We start from the raw sequence: 20,584 nt of genomic DNA on the forward strand, positions 1-20,584 counted from the left end.
TACAATTACCAAACAAAGTAATTACCATCACACATCTTCAAACAAAGAGTAACCACACACAAGGACAAAATATCTTTATGGCTTGGCACAGTTTGCTGTAACCATATGTTAGGTCAGAGCATCCTGGCTCATACCCTTGAAAGAACAAGAGTAGGTTGAACTCCCTGAACTTTAGAAAAGGTGAAACAGCTTCATTTCTCAGAACACTTGTTACAAGATGGCTTCTTGTTCATACCAGTTGCGAGGAACTGAAATAGTCTCACAGAAACTATATTAATTAAAGCACTGCTTAACCCATTAGCTCTAGTTTTTAATAGGCTAACTCTTACATATTAATTTAACCCATTTCCATTAATCTGTGTTTCACCATGTGGCTCTGACTTACCAATTAAAGTTCTAGTGTCTGTCTCTGTAAGGGCTACATGGTTTCTCACTGAATTTACCTTTCATCCTCTCAGCATTCAGTTTAGTATTCTCCCCATAGCTCTGTTCTCAAATTTCTCTGCAATAGGCCCAGTTCCTTTATTAAACAATGTTATTCACAGCATCCTGAAGGAAATCCCACTTCACCTCCTTTTTTCTATTTAAATAAAAAAGTAACGTTTTAACTTTAACATAGTAGAATTACAAGTAACAAAATAGTTATCAAACAAGAATTACAGTTACAATATTTATATCTACTAGATCTTTAATCATAACTAGGGGAAACTATAACTATAATTAAATATCCTTTAACAACATCAAAGATGCCAAAAGTATGTATTCTTCAAGCCTCTCAAAAACAAAAAGAATATGGCAGTAAAATGTATTAAAAACTTAGGACTTTCCATGACAATGAGACACATACACATCTGCTCTTGGCAACAACAATTACTCCAAAAGGAAGAGGGGCTTCTAGGAAGTTACTTATATAGTTTGCTAGTCATTTGGGCAAGGAATTATACTTTTTGTGGACTGCTTGATGATATGTATGAATTAAATATGCAAGACCCATAGAAAAATGACTGCTGTAACTGCTTGAAGAAGGTGAGACAGTTCTTAAGAGATCCTGCTTCAGGAAAGAGTCGGCAAGACTTTCTTCAGGACCCAGAACAAAATGACTGAGAAACTGCCAGTATATGTGGAACTGTATTTGATATTTCCTGATGAAGTCTGCAGAAACTATGGTCCATTAAGCTGAACATGATGCCTGAAAATGTACAGAAGTTTGGGTTACTGTCCAGACAATGTGGTAACTCTCTTAATTCTAGAGTTTTGGTAGTTCAATGCACTTCCTCTTAACTTATGTAATATCATATCTTTCTGGAGATGCTGATGGAGTTGAATAATAAATAGTTATAGTTTCCTTAGTATGATGAAATACAAATAGATACAAATATCATATAAGTGTACTTCTTGCTAGAAAACTGTTTTCGTTATATGCATTTTTACTTTGTTAAAATTAACACTTTCTGTTTAATTTACAAAAGAAAAGGGAAGGTGAATGTTGGGAGGTGATGTATGCTTTTAGTATCTTCTATTGTCATTTGTTAATAAGGAAGCTGATTTCAACCTATGTCTTAACAGAGTAAAGACAGCCTGAAAGAGATATATAGAGAGTAAGTGGAAGTCAGGGGGGAAACCACTGAAGCTGCTACCCAGAGACAGATGCCTTTGCTGGAGCCTGCCATCATTTGCTAGTAGGCCATGAGCTCTTGGTGTTGCAAGATTAGTGTAGATTGCTTAGTTATAGGAATATAAGACCCAACTCGCAATTCTCTTAAGCTTTTAGGCCACACATTTTCTCAAATAATATAGTGTTTGAGTTGTTATTTCAAGTATCAGAAGCTTTGTTACATATTAGCAGCTTCTGCCAACAGATCTTCTAGAAATACACGTCCACAAAGAAGATTTCCTCTTCTTTGAGATATTAAATTGAATCTCCATTGCATGCAATATTTTCTGAGTCCAAGAATATTGGTATAGTAGTAACTATTAATCAGTTCTAATTAGAAGAAACACTGCAATTTTGAGCTCTTGACCAAATGTGGAAATTGAGTAATTTGGTGTAAAATTGATGTTTTTTATGACAGGTATATGTTAATGTTTAACACTCTAGTGACTCATTTACCAACACGCTCATCATGAGAATTACATATGCTTTTGCTTTCTTATGAAGACCTTCCTTTGTCAAAATAGTTTATCCTTTTTTGTTGTTTTGGTTATACTGAAATCTTGTATTTCCCATACCAAGTTATTTCTGTGTTCCACTATTTTTGGTAAGTTTTGTAGCCATTTGACTATTTCAAAATCAGTGACCTCCAATACAAAGACACACAAATCTCTTCTTAAATCTAAGTTTGTGGATAATGAAAACTTTATGTTAAACCTTAGGGTGAAGAAACTATATGAGGTATGAAATTTCTTAGGCAGTTTTGATAGACAGTGGGCATGTGATCTCCAACAAGATGTCAGATTCCAGAATGCTGGCCCCTTTACTGGGGAGTCTAGTTCTAACAAATATTAGATATCTCGAAGAAATGAATAGTTTTTGCAAATTGCAATAAGGGGGTGAAGACTTTGAAATTAGTGAATCTGTAGATTGAGGAACGTGCATCCATAGTCCAAAGATGTATGAATAATTTCGAGAAGAAAATGCTTTTCAACTAAGAAAAATACCTCCTGCCCAGTTCAGTTAATGAAACCTTAACTAGGTAACAAAGAAATAGGACTGTGAGTTTTAAATTGACATGTATACAATGGAGCAATTTTAGGTACAGTTTTAACCTTAGTAGAAAACTAATTTTGTCTGAGAAATGGAGAAAGTTTAGTCTAGTTGAGCTAATAAGCATCAACATTGTTACAATGAAATCAGAAACCTGATTAACCTCACCAATGCTCAGAAAGGACACAGTTTCTTGTCAATAAACACATATCTTTTTTGTACATATTCAATTATAACTTGACTGCAATAAAAGCACACTTAAAACAGACAAAAAGCAATCACAAAGAATCAGAAGCAATAGGTACTTGTCAGCACAGATTCACAATCAAAATAGAATGGAGGCTGTCATGTATATAGGTAAATTCGAGATCAAAATTGCTATAAACTCATTAAGACAACCTGTAATACTTTGCCCGTTTTGTCAGCAGGTAAATTACATTTTATCCTGTGTTCCACTGTCAACTGCTCTGCTTCTTTTCGCAGCACACAGGAAGGAGGGAGACAAAGATGACTCACCAGCTCTGGATGAGATCACCAAAGTAAGTGCAGCCCTTTCATTCAGGTGTCTGGTTTGAGATCTCTCTCCTCATTGGTTACGAGATGGCATAACAAAAATGATCTGAGGTGTTTTTAACCAGTGGGGCTTTGACTAATGTCCAGTTGTTAGCTGTTAGTCCTGTTAGCAGGACTTTAGTCAAACCTCCCTATAAACAGCCCCAGATAAGAAAATGTGTCCCAGAGACCTGCAGGAGAAAGAAGCAATAGGAAAAGCAAGGAATTTGGGAGATTCTGCATGCTACTCCTAAGAGTCACCTCTTCCTGTTTGCAGTGCAGGAAATGTACTCGAATCTCTGAAGTCACTACTTCAGCTGTAAAATCGTGATTCCTGGGTTAGTGTTGGATTCTACATTTTCTGAAATGAAGATTATTTTAGAGGTCTAAACTTGGCAACAAACGGGGCAACAGATCTTATATGCCATTAGAAGTCCCACTTAAATAATTGCTATGTCGGCAAATAGGCCCCACACACCTGGGAATCTGAACAATTCAAGTGTCTGATTCCCCAAAAGTATGTTTAGGGATTCTGACATGGCATTCTCTGAATGTGATACCAGTAAGCTGCAATCGGCAGCACAGAATCACAATCGGCCATCAACAAGGAGAAAGGGAAAATTTCAGGTAGATAGGCAGGATACAGACCTGTGGGATATGTGATCACCTCCTGGTTAACTCGCAATGATTTCCCCTTTTGATAATTGGATTCTGGTCCTAGGTAAACGACCTTATTTCCTGTCATCCATTTTCACTTTCATTTTTTCTGCCAGAGCAAACATTGAAATGGGAGGGAGAAATGAGTCAGCAGCTCAGATGCAGATCTCCAAGGTTACCAACAGGCTTTTGTTTCTATGGTGGAATTGAGTTCACTCTCCTCATTGTTCCTGGGGAAATATGACTGTACACACACTTCTTCACTCAGAGCCAAGGAGAGCTAATAATATTGTCAGCATAGCTGGTCCTTCCTAGACAGGCTCTGGCTATATGCAAGCTCTCAGCTGCAAATGTTTATAACCGAAAACCGAATGTACATTGCTCTAGACACAGCATACTGCTTTTTCCAACTAAATGAGCCAAATCCCATAAAATTAGCAAAGTGAGGTACCAGTATATTTCCAGTATAGCACTTGTGAGCTCACCTGGTATGCTCTGTGCATCAAGTTGATCCTTGCTTCTCACACCTCTCCATTTAATCTTGTGGGCACCACTGTCTCAGAATTGAAACACTGCTGTATCTGAAAGGAAATAATTCACTTCAGATTCTAGCATTTGACAAAGTCTAGGGGAGTCCTGACCTTTCGTTTTTTCTCTGAGTTCTATTATGACTTTAAATATGCATTTTTTCTGCATAAAAACTAGTAATCATTGAAAAGATTATCTACTAATATAAAAGCATACCGTTCTGTCACCAAAGACTCTGAAGTTAGAATAAGGTATAGAAGAGGAAACATACTTCTATCATACTATTGCTTTTTAGTGATGTGGGAGAGTCTTCTGTTTAGTTGATTTCATTGGTTAATAAAGAAACTGTCTGGCTCATTTAATGGCCCAGCCCTTAGGTGGGTAGAGTAGACAGAAGAGGAAGAAGGAAGTGAGGGTAGATGTCTCAGTCAGATGCCATGTCTCTCCTAAGTGAGGCAGATGCCATGCCTCTCCTCAGGGAGACAGATGCAATGAAGCTCCTGCCAAGATGGATGTATGCTAGAATCTTCCCGGTTAAGGCACCACTTCATGGGTGCTATACAGATTATTAGATAAGGGTTAAAAAGATGTAAGAGGCTGAAACTAATGGGCCAGGCAGTGTTTTAAAAAGTACAGTTTGTGTGTTGTTTTTTCGGGGCATAAGCAAGCCAGGCAGCCTTGGAGCGGGATGGCGGGGAACTCAGCCTGCAGCTCTTCACTATATTTAAGGCTTTCACAGGCTCAAATTGTTGTTTGGGTGACATAGTCCTTTGTGTTTTTTAAATTTAAATGCTCGTGTATATGATACTTTCACACTTATTTACCATTCCTAATTAGAAAATTAGACAGAATGAGCTTTTTTTGGACATCAAGTGTTTATGATGCATCGAGGTATACAGACTTCCGCATGAAAATATATTAAGACAAAGATTTTTTAGACATGTTTAGAGACATAAAAGCTTAAGTTGTTTATTAGAAAAGGTTTATGATCTACAAAGATATTTTTAGGTCAGTAATACAGTTAAGATAGAAAATCTTAGGTACAAAAGTTTGAACTCACCAAGATAGTATAGATAATAGATACCGTCTCAGAAGTTACCAAATACAAATGGACTGAAACATTGAGAATGTAACTCTTACCTGATAATTGCTCATATAGTTTTATTGTGTTAGAGTAAAACCTTTCTTTCTGTTTGGACAATTGAAGGAAATGTCGAATATTTGACACACGGGTAAGGTGTGTCCCTATCCCTCCATCACCTGCCTAAGAAAACGTTCTGGTTTGTTTAATAAAGGACTGAATAGGAAATAACTAGTTAGGAGAGGATAGGCAGAACTTCTGGGCAGAGACAAGAATCTGAGGAGGGAGAGATTCACCAGGCAGACATGGAGGAATTCAGGCTTATGGGAGTGAGGAAAGGTAATGAGACCCGTGGCTGAATATAAATAAACAGCTTAACTTTTATGTGCTAGTTTGGAACAATCCTAAGCTAAGGCCAAGCTTTCATAATTAAAAAAAAAAGTCGGAACCCTGATGGCCCCTTGGCCTGGAGAGGGGAGGGAGGGGAGGGAAGGGGAAGGAGTGAGGGGAGGGTAGGGGGGAGCGAGGAGGGGAGGGTAGGGGGAGAAGGAGGGGAGGAGATGGAAATTTTTAAATATAAAAAAATAAACCATGAAAATAAAAAGTCCCCAAATCATTATTTGGGAGCTAGTGATTGACAGAAGGCTCAGTTACCTTTGCCTAAATGATGGTATCTTTTTGCCATGCACAAGTTTTTCAGTTTCTTGAGATCCAATTTATTCATTTTTGATCTCACTGCCTGTGCTAACAGTGTGCTATTCGGAAAGTCTTTGTTACTGTGTTTTGTTGTTGTATGCTTTGAACAAGGGCAGATCTTATCTTGAATCTTCCATCTCAGACTGTAAATGCCTATGTCTGCTAGTAATGTTGAGACTGGAAAGCATTGGTACTTTGGAATCAACAGCCTCCATTTGAATCTGTTAGAATATTTTTGCCATCTTTACAGTATAAATATATGAAGCTTTCAAGTAGGTTTAAAGACATGAAACATTAGAACATAGTACCACACAGCCTCTTATTTTCTATGGAAAGATCTTCCCTGCATATCATTATGTAATTTTCCACATAGTGCCAAAGAACATCTCTGATGAGGTTCAAAGGATGCTCAGACATATGAACATATTAATATTTCATTAGGACTCAGTTTTTCTTGCATTTGACTCTGGAAAAATAAAATATAATATTTTTATGTAAGTCTGTCACCATTGTAGGCTTAGATTTCCTCATCATTATGGCTCACTGAGTAATGCTTTTTATCTTATTGTCATAATAACAATATTTACTTGATTTCTGTCCTAAATTTTGGTTCCTATGACAAAAATGTATCTGAAGACTTCTTTCTATTTTCTCTTTTCAGTCCTGTAGCTAATGAAAGTGAAAGATATTGGTCATGCAAATTTGAGGGTTAACCTGCCATCATAGTACAAGTCGTAATCCCATTTAAATTACAAATAATAGCAGATGTATTAAAATTCTATGATGATGAAAGTATGTAGGATCTTCCAAAACTGGTTCTTTCCAACATAATGGCAGTTGTAAGCATATTTTTTGAAGTCGTCTGTGAATCTCCAGTTTTGCATTTATAGCCATGACTTTGGCCAATAAAAAATTGAAATAACACATTACTTGGATCTAAGTGAGAAAAAGCTGATATCCCTTCATACTATATAGACTTGAGTTTTACAAGCTCTCTCCTAATATAATATAAAGAAAGCATCTCAATTACTTTCAAATTTTTTATGCTTATGTATGTGTACATGTTTGAGTTTGACAATGAATAATTATATTTACACATACATATGCATGTATGAGTACACTTTCTTAATGTAGATTAGAATTTCATACATGAGTACTGTATTTATGTTATTTCACACAGGGAGTAAGAATTCCAGAACTCAGGAGCTGGGAGTATAAACCAGAAGTTTTTTAAGTTGCCACATTGCAGGGAACAGAACAGTGAAGGCCACAGTTAGCTGGGAGGGAGAAATGAGTCAGCAGTTCTGATAAAGATCTCCAATGTTTGCACAGGATTTGTTCTTATTGGTGGAATTGAGATCATTCTCCTCATTAGTTCATATACAGGAACAATTTGAATGCACACATTCCTTCAGTCAGAGGCAAGGAGACCTATAACATTTTCGCATAGTGAGTCCTTACTATTCAAACTCTGGTTATGTTCCAGTACTCAGCTGTCATGTTCATAACTGAAACCTGAATGTCCATTTGCCCAGACAAGGCAGACTGCTTTTGGATCCTAAATGAGACAAAGCCGATGAATCTAGCCAAGTTGGGTATTGTTTTATTCCCTGTATTAGTGTTCTGAGTCACTGCTACTGGCTCTTGTGCAGCAAGTAGCTCCCTGCTTCTGAAACCTCTGATTCTCTTGAAACATGAGGCACCAATCTTTCAGTCTTGAAACACTGCAGTGTCTGCAAGGAAATATTTCATTTCAGAATTTAGCATCTGACAGAATCTAGGGGAGTCATGTTATTTCCTCTTTTCTCCAAGACCCATTGTGGGAATGGTATGGCACTGTACTTTTTTCCTGAAAACTTGGAGTCATTGAAAATACTAAGCAGTTACATCTAAAGGCACTACCCTGCCTGCCACCATAGACTCTCAAAGCAAAATAAAGTATAACAGAGGAAAACATACTTTTATCATCTATTGTATTTATCATGTATTGTATTTCTCAGGGCTCATCTTTGCCTTCTTGGTTGTCATAGTCTTTGAGTTTTGTCATATAAACTATTGTATATGATTCTTTCCTATTTGTATGCCCATTCCTATTTAGGAAATCAGGTAGTATGAGCTTTGTTGAAAATTAACTATTAGTGATGATGACAAAGAAGAATTACATACCACTGTTGAAAACAGTTAACACACCAGATTTCTTTGTTATTGTGTGTGTTGCTTTGTTATTTTTATGTAAGTTTGTTATAATTTTAGTCTTAGATTCCTAGTCATTAAGACATTGTATGTTTTGACTTCTAGCAGAAAGTTTTCATAACAATAATTACTTGAGTTCTCCCCTGACATTTGGCAGCTATGGCAAAAATATATCTCATGCTAATTTTTATCCATTAACATGAGGATTAACCCTCAATTCTAGCACAAGTAGGCAATTTCAGCTAAGTTCTAAATAGCAGCAAATGTATCCCCATTCTTTGAATATGAAGTTTGTACGAACTTCCTAAATACCTTCATTCAATGATTTTTGGGAGTGTCAACATTTGTTGTATGCTTCCTGAACTAAAGCAGTAGGATCAATCCAGCGTATCTGCTGTTTGTAAGTAATCCATAGATACAAGAGATAGGAGCAACATTGAGGAATCTCCCATACATAACCATATAGCAGCATGTAATTAGGCCTCAGTTTGTTTCTATTTGACTCTGACAGAGTAAAATAGATTGTTTCTGTATAAGTCTATTAACATTCTAATATTATATTCCTGGCCATTAAAATAATGTCGGGATATTCCTTCCCAATTATGGTCTTAGTCATAATTCTTACAGTTACTTGAATTTTCTATTGATTTTTGACTGCTTTGGTGAAAATATATCCGAAGACTGCTCACTACTTTTTCTTTTAGGGCAAGTAGCTCATGAGAGTGAGAAATTTTGTTCCTCCAAATTTTACTCCACTAACAAGGTGATTATTGTGTTACAGGATTATTCTTCTGTTATATCACATGTAGTCAATTCCAATAAAGGTCCTAAATAGCAGCAGAGGGATTTCTATCCTATGATGAAATAATAATGTAGGAAATTCATAATTAGTATAAAAATACATTTTTCCATCAAATTGGAAGGTGTAAGCATATTTTTACAATAGTCTGTATAGCTCCACTGTGGTTCTATAGGCATGCCTTTGGCAAAGAAGTCAGCCAAATAGTACAATACAAATAGTACCTGAGTGTGAAAGTTCTGAAAACACTTTATACTATAACGGGTGGGGTCTATTTTACACAATACCTCTCCAAATATGCAATGATGCACTTCAAGTGCTTTCACATATTCATATAAGTATGTACATCTCTATGAGTTTGCATCTACACATGTGTAATAACCATATATAATATGCATATGCCTACTTGCTGGGCATAGTTTACAATTTCATACATGAGCAGTGTATTTACATTATTTCACAATAATTTGCTTCCTCCTTCAATAAAACATTGGAACGGAGAAGGTCAAAATAAATATGAGTAAATATTAAAATCATTTTGTTATATTGTACATGAACAAATGTATACATAACTATTCCAAGTGATGTACAGAATGTGTTGGCTATATAACCAATTTTAGAAATGACATTTTGTACTTGAATAGTTTATCTATGTTAGTAAACTGCAAAAATGGATCTAAATTGTTTGCTACATCACCTCTGTGATGCATACTGCATTACAAACCCCATTTAACTGGTTTGTCCCTCCCAGCAACATGGAATTATGGTTTCCCTTCCTAAGTTTATACTGACTGGATATAATCCATTAAACTTCTTTATTAATCAATTCACAGTTACATTCATTCACCCTGTGTAACAGAATATTATTGAAAACTGAGGATAGTGAGAAAATAGGACAATGTTTATAAAACAAAAAAATGACATACCATAATTTTTTATCATATTCTGAGTATTTGCATATGGAGACTCCTCAGCATTGCTGTTGTTCAATGTTTGTGATACTGTAGAAGAAAAGCAGAGATAATGGTATGGGTATTTGTCTGAACACACTGTAAACAGTCTAGAGGTTTTATTTGTTATGTCCAGATCTTTCTTTATAGAAAATTGAAAATGAGACAAATCTTAAACTGCTATGTTACTTGCAGATTAACATGGTTTTGCTTAGTGCATGTGCTGGTGCATGGAAATGGGGTCTGTATGCTCCTCTTGGCTCCCTAAGACCTTGCTTCATGCCTGAGGTATCGAAAACGATGTTTGTTACATCACCTCTGTGATTATTCAATCCCACTTGACACAGAGAAGCATACTGACTACTTATCATAAATTCCATTTAACTATTTAATTGGAGAGCCTCTTAAAAAATAAAAACACCCCTGTTATTCTCAAGCACTCAGCCAAGAAGCTGTCGCTTCAAGGAATCCTTCATCTGTTTGCACTAGCATTATCCTTGGTGTACAAAAGGCAATCATCAGGAAGCCCCATTTGACTCCATTTTGGGTGCTTAGAAATGTTTTAAAAGAATTTTAAGTCTTATGTGAAAGTTTTGGCCCCCAATATGTATGCCAACAAGTAGGTTATTTGTTTGTTCTACCAGAAATAACCACACATATAGCTATTATTAAGTAAAAGTTATCAGTCCATGGCTCAGAATTATTACAAGATAACTCTTACTTCTTAAATTCAGCGATATTTCTTCTCTCTTCTCTGTCTTTTTTAAATATTACCTTTTCTTAATCTAGCAATTTTATTTTTTTCTCCGTTTCTTTCATGTTTCTGAGGCTCGTCTTTTGTTCTCTTCAACTGTATCAAAGTAGGTTCTCCTGCCTAAGCTTATACTGACAAGCTATAATCCATTTACCTTATTTATTAAATATTTCCTAATGATATTTATTCATCTTGTGTAAAGGAATATTCCATATATTCTCCTAGAATTTTCAACACTCACAACCTTTTTATTATATTCTATTTATAGCCTAATGGAGACATATATTTCCATCATTTTCATTTGCTTAATGGTTTTATGTTAAAAATCTATTCAGGAAAATATTAGGAAATATTATTTATTTGTATGTTTAGATACTAATAAATCTGTATTGTTTCTTTACATATTTCCATTATTAAGCAGGCAATTCATCTTGAATACTCAGGCCTAGAAGCTGAAGAACAGCCACATGGACAGGAAAGTTAAATCTGCTCAGTTGCTCCTTAACTATTTACAACAGTATTGAATGTGCCCTACAGTTGCCTTAAGGTAATGTAAGCCTTTTATCAGGTCCATTTTTTTTATCATACTGTGTCTCCATTCTTTGATGTGATACAATCAAATCAACACAATTTCCAAGAACAAAACACTTTATCTCTATGACATACAAAATCTCATAAAGGGAACTATTCCACTATACATTTTTTTTCTTTCTATTACTTCCAGTTGTTCAAAAGCAAAATTACAAGTAACTCACCAAGTTATATTTAAAGACTCTCTTTTCCTTGATGTCTGGTTGCCTTCTAGCATAAAAGGACAGAAATATTAACACAGGTAATTTCATTATAAATTTATTTTATTTCATACACATCTGTTTAGGTCCATTGTTTTAATCTGAAATTCCTTCATCCTATTGTACTATTTCATGGAATATACAGGAGTATCCTCTAGGCTGTTCTTTTTTTTATTCTATGTGTCAGGATGATATAGATATAGGTCAGGGACTTGTTGTTTTCTGACATGAATATCCACTATTCAGAGAATAGAATTTAAAACTGAAGGAACCCAAAGCAATACATGATGTCTAGGAAGAAAGTAGAACAAATTGACCTATAGAGTGACTATCAGTGTGCTGTTCGAGTTATTTTCACTTTGCTGTTTTACTTTGCTATTGCTTAATGTCTATTGTGTGAAAGGAGAGGAAGAAGTCTCATTCAACAGCCTGCATATTTGAAAAGTTGGATATCTATAATATATTTTAGAACACTCATATTTAAATGCTCACATAATGTATTACACATTTCCAGGACATTTGAGATGTGTTGGAAAAGGATGATATCTGAGCATACTTGGCCAGCCAGGCTAGACTGACAAATTTCATGTCCAAAGAGAAAACCTATCTCAAATCAGCTAATTTTAATAAAAATCTGCAACAAATCAGTATTTTTGATCTATAGCACAACTATACTCTTGATTTTCCACAATTAGAACAAAATACATAATTTTTGTAGTATATCTAGTGCTGAAAAATCCCAGTAATCCTACTGAGAACACTAAAGAAACCTACACTCATTAGAGTTACTATGTGATTTAAGGTGCTAATTGAAAAGGAGAGCTAGGCTTCTTTTTTAAGAATGCCTGCCATGAGGAGCTATTTTTGTTCCAGCCGATGGTGCCATACTGATGGACATAAAACTGCCTTAAGTGAACTTAGCTCTTACTACAGAGTGGAAAAGAATATGTACTTCTGATGCTAGAGTGGTATAGGAATCTGAAGAATTTTAGTGTTGCGAATAAGGTAGGTTTTTTCAAAACACAATTTTTATATATATATATATATATATATATATATATATATATACATATATATATCCATATTAAAAAGATATATTATGGATATTAATTGCACATGAGAAACCAAAATTATGAAGACCACTTTCAAAGTTATCTGTGCACTCCAAAAAATTCTTAAAAGTGTCAAAATAATTTATCATTGTCCTTTTGCCTAGTAGTTGGTTTTTGCTTTCCCATTTTTCTTTTTCTTTGTTGTATAGAAAATTTCTGATACTTTAACAATAAGAAACACAAACCAAAGCAGCAAGATCTCTTCTGAAAGCTTAGCACGGATTGTATACACTTTAATGTAAACCCCTGTCTGAATAAGATTATAGGATGTAACACATCTCCTATGCATTTATGGTAGACAGTGAGCTTATGTTTACAAATCAGATGCCTGCCACCAAGATGCTGAACTCCTTACTGGGAAGCCCAGTGTAACAGAGAGCAGGTATCTAGAAGAAAGAGAGTACTTTTGCAAATTGCAAATCATGAGAAGAAATCTGAAAGTATTGAATTCCACGAAGAATGAGGAAGATGCAGATATTTTCAAAGTAGTTTGGATAAATTCTGGCAGAAAGTACTTTTTAAGTGATAACAGTATCTCCAGAGCAGTTAAGCTAATTAAAAATTTACTATATTACAAAGAACTTAGAGTAGGAGTTGCATATGGACCAGTAATGGAAAGGATCCATTTCAGTTACAGTATTTCACCCTCAGTGAAGGCAGATTTTTTGTCTAGAAAAGACAATATTTTGCCTAGTTAAGCTGATGCAATGTTAACTAAGTTACAATGAAATTCCAACATTAGAAAGAGATTCACCATTGCTCTTTATGTTTTCATGGTACTTTTGAGAGTGCCAAGTAAAGTTTCTGAGCAAGTACTGCTTCTAGGGTTGGCTGAATGGCAAGAAGAAGGAATCATGCCAGTAAACATGAGGGCCGGCTTGTTGGATTTTCGGTCTTGCCCAGTTCCCACATGCTGGCAAGTCCCAAAGAAAATCACATAGAGGTCTCCATAAGTTATAAACTGATTGACCCATTAACTCAGGCTTTGTATTTATACTTATAATGTATTTTTTTTGTATTTATACTTATAATACAAACCCATTATCCTTACCTATGTTAGCAAGATGGCTCAGTAGCTTTTTCAGCAGGGCAGGTCCACATCCTGCTTCTTTGGTGATTTGGCAGGGTTGGGGAGGAAAAGGCTTCCTCTTTCCCAGCATTCTCCTGTGTGAACTGAACCATCTTTATTTCCTGTCTGGTTTTGTTTTCCCACCTATAATTCCTGCCTGGCCAATCAGCATTTATTTAAAACATGATTGATAGAATACAAACAATTCTCCCCACACCACCACTTCCCCCCTCATTTTTTTTTCTTTTAAGAATCAAGAATATCCACAGTCGTTTTTTTAGGAATGTGAGTGTAGTATTCCAGGATATATTCTGTCTGGTTGTGGTGCTGATAATCTTTTGTGGACCTAAAGAAAATTAGACTTATGATCAAGTCCTGACGGAGTATCCGTGAGGCTGATCATCTCACGCAGCATCTTGAATCTCTTCTGGATATAGAGCTCAGATATCTGGGCCATCTATTCCAACCAGAGATTTCTCAGGTAGTTTTCCTTGATCATACCTTATTTTTCTTAACACAGAATGAACCCACAAACCTCTCATTTCTGTGGAAACAAAATCAAATATCTTCTCCAAAGGGACATAATTTTTTTTACTTCAATTTTGAAGTCAAGGTATTTTCAAAATACCTACCTTAGAATAATTCAGCAGCACTTATAAGCAAATATCCTTTAGCACCTCTTGCTCCTTTCTCAGCATTCAAACAATCCAAAGATAGCATAATTAAAATACAGTCTCAAGATCTCTGAGTGTTTTTCCATCTTTGTGCACTATATTTTAAACTCTATTTCATTCATTTTTATGTTTTGGCTTTTTTGGGATATGGTTTGTATATCCTTTATCCTGGAACTCACTGTATAGACCAGAGAACAGACTATCCTTGAACTCATAGAAATGTGCCTGTCTCTGCTCCCCAGTGCTGGGATTAAAGTTGTGTGCTACCACTTCTTGAACTCACTGAAAACTGTCTATCTCTGCATCCCAGGCATTCGGAATTAAAGGTGTGTGCTACCTCATCTTGAAGTCACAGAGGTCAGTCTACCTCTGTCTCACAAGTGTTGGGGTGAATGGTGTGTACCAGCACACACAACTACTCTTTTAATTTCTTTTTTAAAGGACTTTAACCTTTTTCTTTCAAGCCTGCATACAATTTTAACACACTGTATAACCATTTAGAGGTTTTCTTGTCTTTGAATCTCTCTTTACTGTATATTTCACTTTTTTCTGACTACACATTTACCAAGCAATATGGGTGGGATTAAAGCTGTGGATTGACTGTGGATGCAGCGCATTCCTTAGCTTTGTGAGATTCCAGGCTCATGGTGGAGGTACATCTGCAAGCCATTTTTATTGCCACAAACTTTATGACATTTCAAGGTCCTTGGTCAGCAAGCTAGCTGCAACAGTGTGTCCACAAACAACACGCAAATGCTCTCTTTTTGGTAGGACCGTCTACCTCAAAGAGGAGTCAGAGTTGCACTGGCAGGAACAGCCCAGAAAGCTGGATTTTAAAATGGTGCAGCTTTTTTCCTGCTACGGCTGAAAACTGAAAGACATGCAGTCAGCTTTTTACCAACACTATTTAAATGTTTCTTGGCAGGACCTTTTAATGGAACTGCAAGACTTTACAGCTAAAGCTGAGTTAGGAAGCCTCTCTTACATGCGAGATCTTTGTTGCCTCTAGCAAACAGAACAGACCTGAGAAATTGCTACTACCAAGAAACCATGCATAATGCTATTATTTTGTCCTAGAATTACTTGCCGATCTGTTTGAGGCTATGTGGATGTAGTTGTGCACACGTTGGCACCATTCTGAAACATGAAGTTCACCTTGCGGGGGTTTTTGTCCTGCCTAGCTCCCACAGAGAGCAAGCCCAAAAGAAATCACACAGAGGTCTCTATAAAACTATAAACTGATTGGCCCATTAGCTCATGCTTCTTGCTAACTCTTATATCTTATATTAACCTATTATTCTTAACTCTGGCAGCCACATGGGCCAGTACCTTTTTCAGTGGCATAGGTCACATCCTGCTTCTTTTGGTGGTCTGGGCAGGACTAGAGAGGAATGGGCTTCCTGTATCCCTGAATTCTCCCTTTCTTATTGTACCAACTATGCTTCCTGCTGGTTGTCTCACCAATTCTTCCTGCATGGCCAATCAGCATTTAGTTAAAACATGATTGACAGAATACAGACAATTCTCCCACACCACATGACCACTGTGACTGAAACACAGACAAAACACAAAGTCTATAAATAAAACATTCAATTTATTTTAAATGTTTTCTTCAGAGTTCTTCAGAAGATAATAATGATAAACATTGGCCCATAAAGAAGCAATTTAATGTAGATGTATAAGTCTGAATCACAATTTTTCTTATTTTCAATTTTTGGAACCTTTTTATAGAGTCCTGTTGTAGGCTAGTATCTCCTCCCTGTTTTACTTTCAATGACTTTTAGTTTAAATATAATTAATTTCTTTTTTATTTTCTGACATGACTGCAGCCTTCACTCCACATCTACTCCCTCTCTTTCATTTAGGCCCAGCTCTCGCTCTGCTCCTCCACAGTATTCTCACCTTATGATGCAACTTTCTCATCGGCACCAGCAGAGCTTGGCATCATGAGTTGCTATAACACCAGACACCTCACCTATACTTAGGCAGGGAAATGCAATCCTTCATGAGGAACAGGTTTCAAAGTATCAGCCAAAGCCAGTGGGACAGATCATTCTCCAGCTGCCAATTCTCTCACAAATCAATCCATCCTCACAACTGTCACAAATAAGCAGAGCATCTAGGTGGGTCCTAAGGAGACACAGTGGTTGTAGGTATATTCCCCAAGAATTACAAATAGTCATTCAAAAATTGCCATATTTCTCTCTTAACTTTTAATTTCTGAGTGGTTAAATTTCCTTTAATATAAAACATATATCCCACAATATTAAAAAGATTGCTGTATTTGGTTCTTCTCTGGATGCAATAAGAAACCCTGCCAGTTCAGGATGCTGCTGCTGAAGCTCACAATGTATTTCAAATAAACTTACTTCATTTTAAATGGACAAGAAGGACCATTATTTGTCTTTTTGTGTTTGAGGTCTTGTTTCTTTGTAAGCAGCAGAATGTTGGATACTGTTTTCATATCTAATCTCTTAGTCCAATTGATGTCAATTGATATTAAGTTGATATTAATGACCAGTGGTTGTTACTCCGGTTATTATTATTTTTTTTTTGGTAGTAGATTTGTGTGCTTACCTTCTTTGAGTTGTGCTGGTTGAAGGGTCGCTAGATGTCTGAGTTATTGGGGCATTGTTGGACTCCTTGGTCTTATGATTTTCCTTCTACTTACTTTCTGTAAGGCTGGATTTGTGGCTACATATTGTGTAAATTTGTTTTATCCTGGTTTTTATCTCAAAGTGTGGAATATTGTCATGAATCTCATCAGACAGCAATGTCTTGGCACCTCATTAGAATGTTCTCCTATTTTTTATACTACAAGGGTTCATTTTCATATATCTCACCAAGTGTACTATGACACATTTCAATTACTTTCAAATGTTTATATTAGTTACTTAATATATATATATAATATCTATGGGCTTTTTTCATGCACATATGTATATTCTTATTTATCAATGAGTACAAATCATCTATTATTTAGAATTCTTATGTAAGGGCAGTATAGTATTTTATATTACTTTACAATTCTTTCTGCTTCCTTCAATACAATATCTGCACTAAGAAATTTCAAAATAAATACTATAATCAGTAAGATTATTTTTACATTTTTTGCATACACAAATGTACAGACAAACTATCACAAACTATATAAGAATGGGGTGATTATAGTAACCATTTTATCTTGTCCCTTTGAAATTTAAAGAGCTATCAATATTATTGTTGCAGTAGAAGCATATCTTTTCTGTCTTAGCATAAAATTTTTGTCCATGAATTTTTTTGTCATGTGTGGGAATTTGAGAGCATTTCCCATCTGTGTTGGCATTACAATTTCTGAGGTCATTGTGCTTACTCTATTTTTTATTTTTAATTGCTATCATTTATTTTTTATTTACGTTCATATTTTCTAAACTTATTTTTTTATTTTTACTATGCTCTCCTCATATGAGCGGTGATGTATGCTGTGTGTTGGTTTTATTGCCATTGTCCAGTTAAGAGGATGCTTTCAACCAATGGCTTAACACAATAAAGTCAGTCTGAAGGAAATAAAAGGAGAGAGTTGGCAGCATCTGGGCAAAGCCATGTAGTTATTGCCAGAGGCAGATGCATCCACTGGAGCTTGGCGAAACTTTTCCTGTAAGCCATGTAATGATGCACAGATTAAGGATATTGGATAGTTTAAGATATAAGAGCTAGCTACCAACACACATAAGCTATTTGTCAAACAGTACTGAAAAAGAATATAGTTATTATTTCAAGTAGGATGTCATGAAATGAACTAACAGTGTGGACAACTATATCCAAGTAAATCCTAACAAAGATTAAAAAGGAACTTAAGACACAAAAGGAAAGAGTTAAGTATGGCTTTTTGGTGGCAGCATTTTCTTGGGTGGGCTCTGTTTGCTGGAAGCAAGCAGAGGTATATTTTTTCTAGAGCCTTCATTTTTCAGAATATTTTATCTTTTGTTGTTCTGGTTAAACTTTATAACATGTATTTTTCCATACCAAGTTATTTTTGTATTCTTCATTTTTTTTCTTTTTCTATGTTTTGTACCTGTTTGATTCTTTTAAAGTCAAACACTGCAAAACAAAGACACAAATCTGTTCTTAAATCTCAGCGGTGATGATGAAAATCTTTATGCTAAACCCCAGGGTATAGAAGTTTATATGATGTATGACATTTCTTACGCAATTTTGTCAAACATTGGGCATGTGATCACTAATCAGATGCCCGATTCCATAATGCTGGCCTCTTTATTGGGGAATTAATTTCAACAAACAGCACATATCTCAAAGAAAGAGAGTGCAGGGTGTGAAGACTTCGAAATTAGTGAATTCTCTGTAAATTGAATAACATGCATCCAAGTCCAAAGACATATGGATAAATTCAGGCAGAGAATGCTTTTCAACCAACAAAAATATCTCTAGTCCAGTTAAGCTAATGAAACCTTAGCTAGGTAACAAAGAAATAGGATTCTGAGTTTTAAATGGAAATGAACAGAAAGGAGCAATTTTAGTTACACTGTTTTACTGTTAGTAGAATGCAGATCTTGTCAGAGAAAGGAGATAGTTTAGCATCTTTAAGCTAACAAACATCAACTTTGTTACAATGAAATCAGAAACCTGATGAAACTCACTACTGCTCAGAAAGTCTCATAGTCCCCTTGAGAGTGACAGGTATAATTTCTGAGAAGTAATAGTGGAAGGCTATGCTTGACTCACAGGAGCAGGAAACATGTCCACTGTCACTGAAACAACAAAGAAAACGTATGCAAAGTTTGACAGGTAGTTGTTTGAAAATTTTTATAAGTTTTCTTAAATATTTATCCACAGAACTAATCATCATTATTATTTCTTCATAAGAATAATTTAATTTTATTTAAAGATCATAATTGCTTTCTATTTTTATCTTATTTTTGTATTTTCTATTTTTTTAAATCATCTGGTTTCTTTATTTCTGTTTTTTTACATTATGGCTTGCAAATGACCTTTATATATATTTATTTGGTCATCCATTCATTTATGTCAATTTTGTTTCAAAACCTCACAGCAGATTACCTCTCCATATCTTCTCCCATTCCTCTCCCTTAGCACTCCTTATTCTATTCCTCCACAGTATTCACACAATATGGGGAAGGCATTCACATATCATAGACTCCAGAAATGGATGACATATCCTCTAGAATATGGCCAACACCTCCCCCTGTATTAAGGCATAGGAAGGCCACTCCCAGTATGGGCATCAGGTTACACAGCACCGGCCAAACAGCATGGACAGATTCTTTCTCCCATTGTCAGCGGTGGGTTAATTTAAACACTAAGGTAGATCAACCCTCACAAGTGAAATTAAATAAGAGGCATTCAAGTGTTTGTGTTTTAAGAATTAATTATGGAAAATTTTATTTACAAATTGTAGGAAAGAATCATTGAGGATTTTATAGTAGAATATGACCCAGAAAGAAGGAATTCTCCAAGGTAATTGGCTTAGTTTCCAAAAACTTTTTGTGTATAAATGATATATTGTACATAAAATAAAAAAAAACTATATGCTTTTGAGGCTCTCAACTATATATTTAATGATGGATATTTATGAGTCCTTATATTTTTAATAGCTGTTGGCCACAATAGGTCTTTTGTTTTGTTTTGTTTTTTTGTTTTTGTTTTATTTTTCCACTCAAAAATTTACACTTCCTTCCCTCCTCCCCATTTTTTTCTCCCCCTCCCTCCTTAAAAAAAAGGCAGGGTACCCTGACCTGTGGAAGTCCAAGCCCCAATCCCCTGCCTCCATCCAGGCCTAGGAAGGTATGCATCCAAATAGACTAGGGTCCCAAAAAGCAAATAAATGCAGTAGAAACTGGTCCCAGTGCCATTATTGATAGCTTCTCAGTCTGCCCCCCATTGTCAGCCATATTCAGACAGTCCTATTTGATCACATATTCATTTCCAGTCCACCTGGATTTGGTAAATTCCCATTAGATCAGTCACACTGTCTTAGTGGGTGGACCAACCCCTCCTGGTCCTGAC

General features: G+C 35.6%; 1 long non-coding RNA gene across 1 annotated transcript in view; it reads right to left on the bottom strand.

Annotated features, from left to right (window-relative positions):
* Nucleotides 1–250: 250 nt before the first annotated feature.
* The window catches only part of LOC119802827, a 31,093-nt gene continuing 10,759 nt past the window's right edge, over nt 251–20,584 (bottom strand). Inside the window, exons 2-5 of the long non-coding RNA XR_005283508.1 lie at nt 11,670–11,715; nt 10,137–10,211; nt 3,905–4,022; nt 251–580 (exon numbers count right to left, since the gene is read on the bottom strand). This is a non-coding gene — a long non-coding RNA (uncharacterized LOC119802827). The remainder of the gene's footprint in view (nt 581–3,904; nt 4,023–10,136; nt 10,212–11,669; nt 11,716–20,584) is intronic.

Source organism: Arvicola amphibius, chromosome 12 (assembly GCF_903992535.2).
Source record: "Arvicola amphibius chromosome 12, mArvAmp1.2, whole genome shotgun sequence".
Lineage (NCBI taxonomy): Eukaryota > Metazoa > Chordata > Mammalia > Rodentia > Cricetidae > Arvicola > Arvicola amphibius.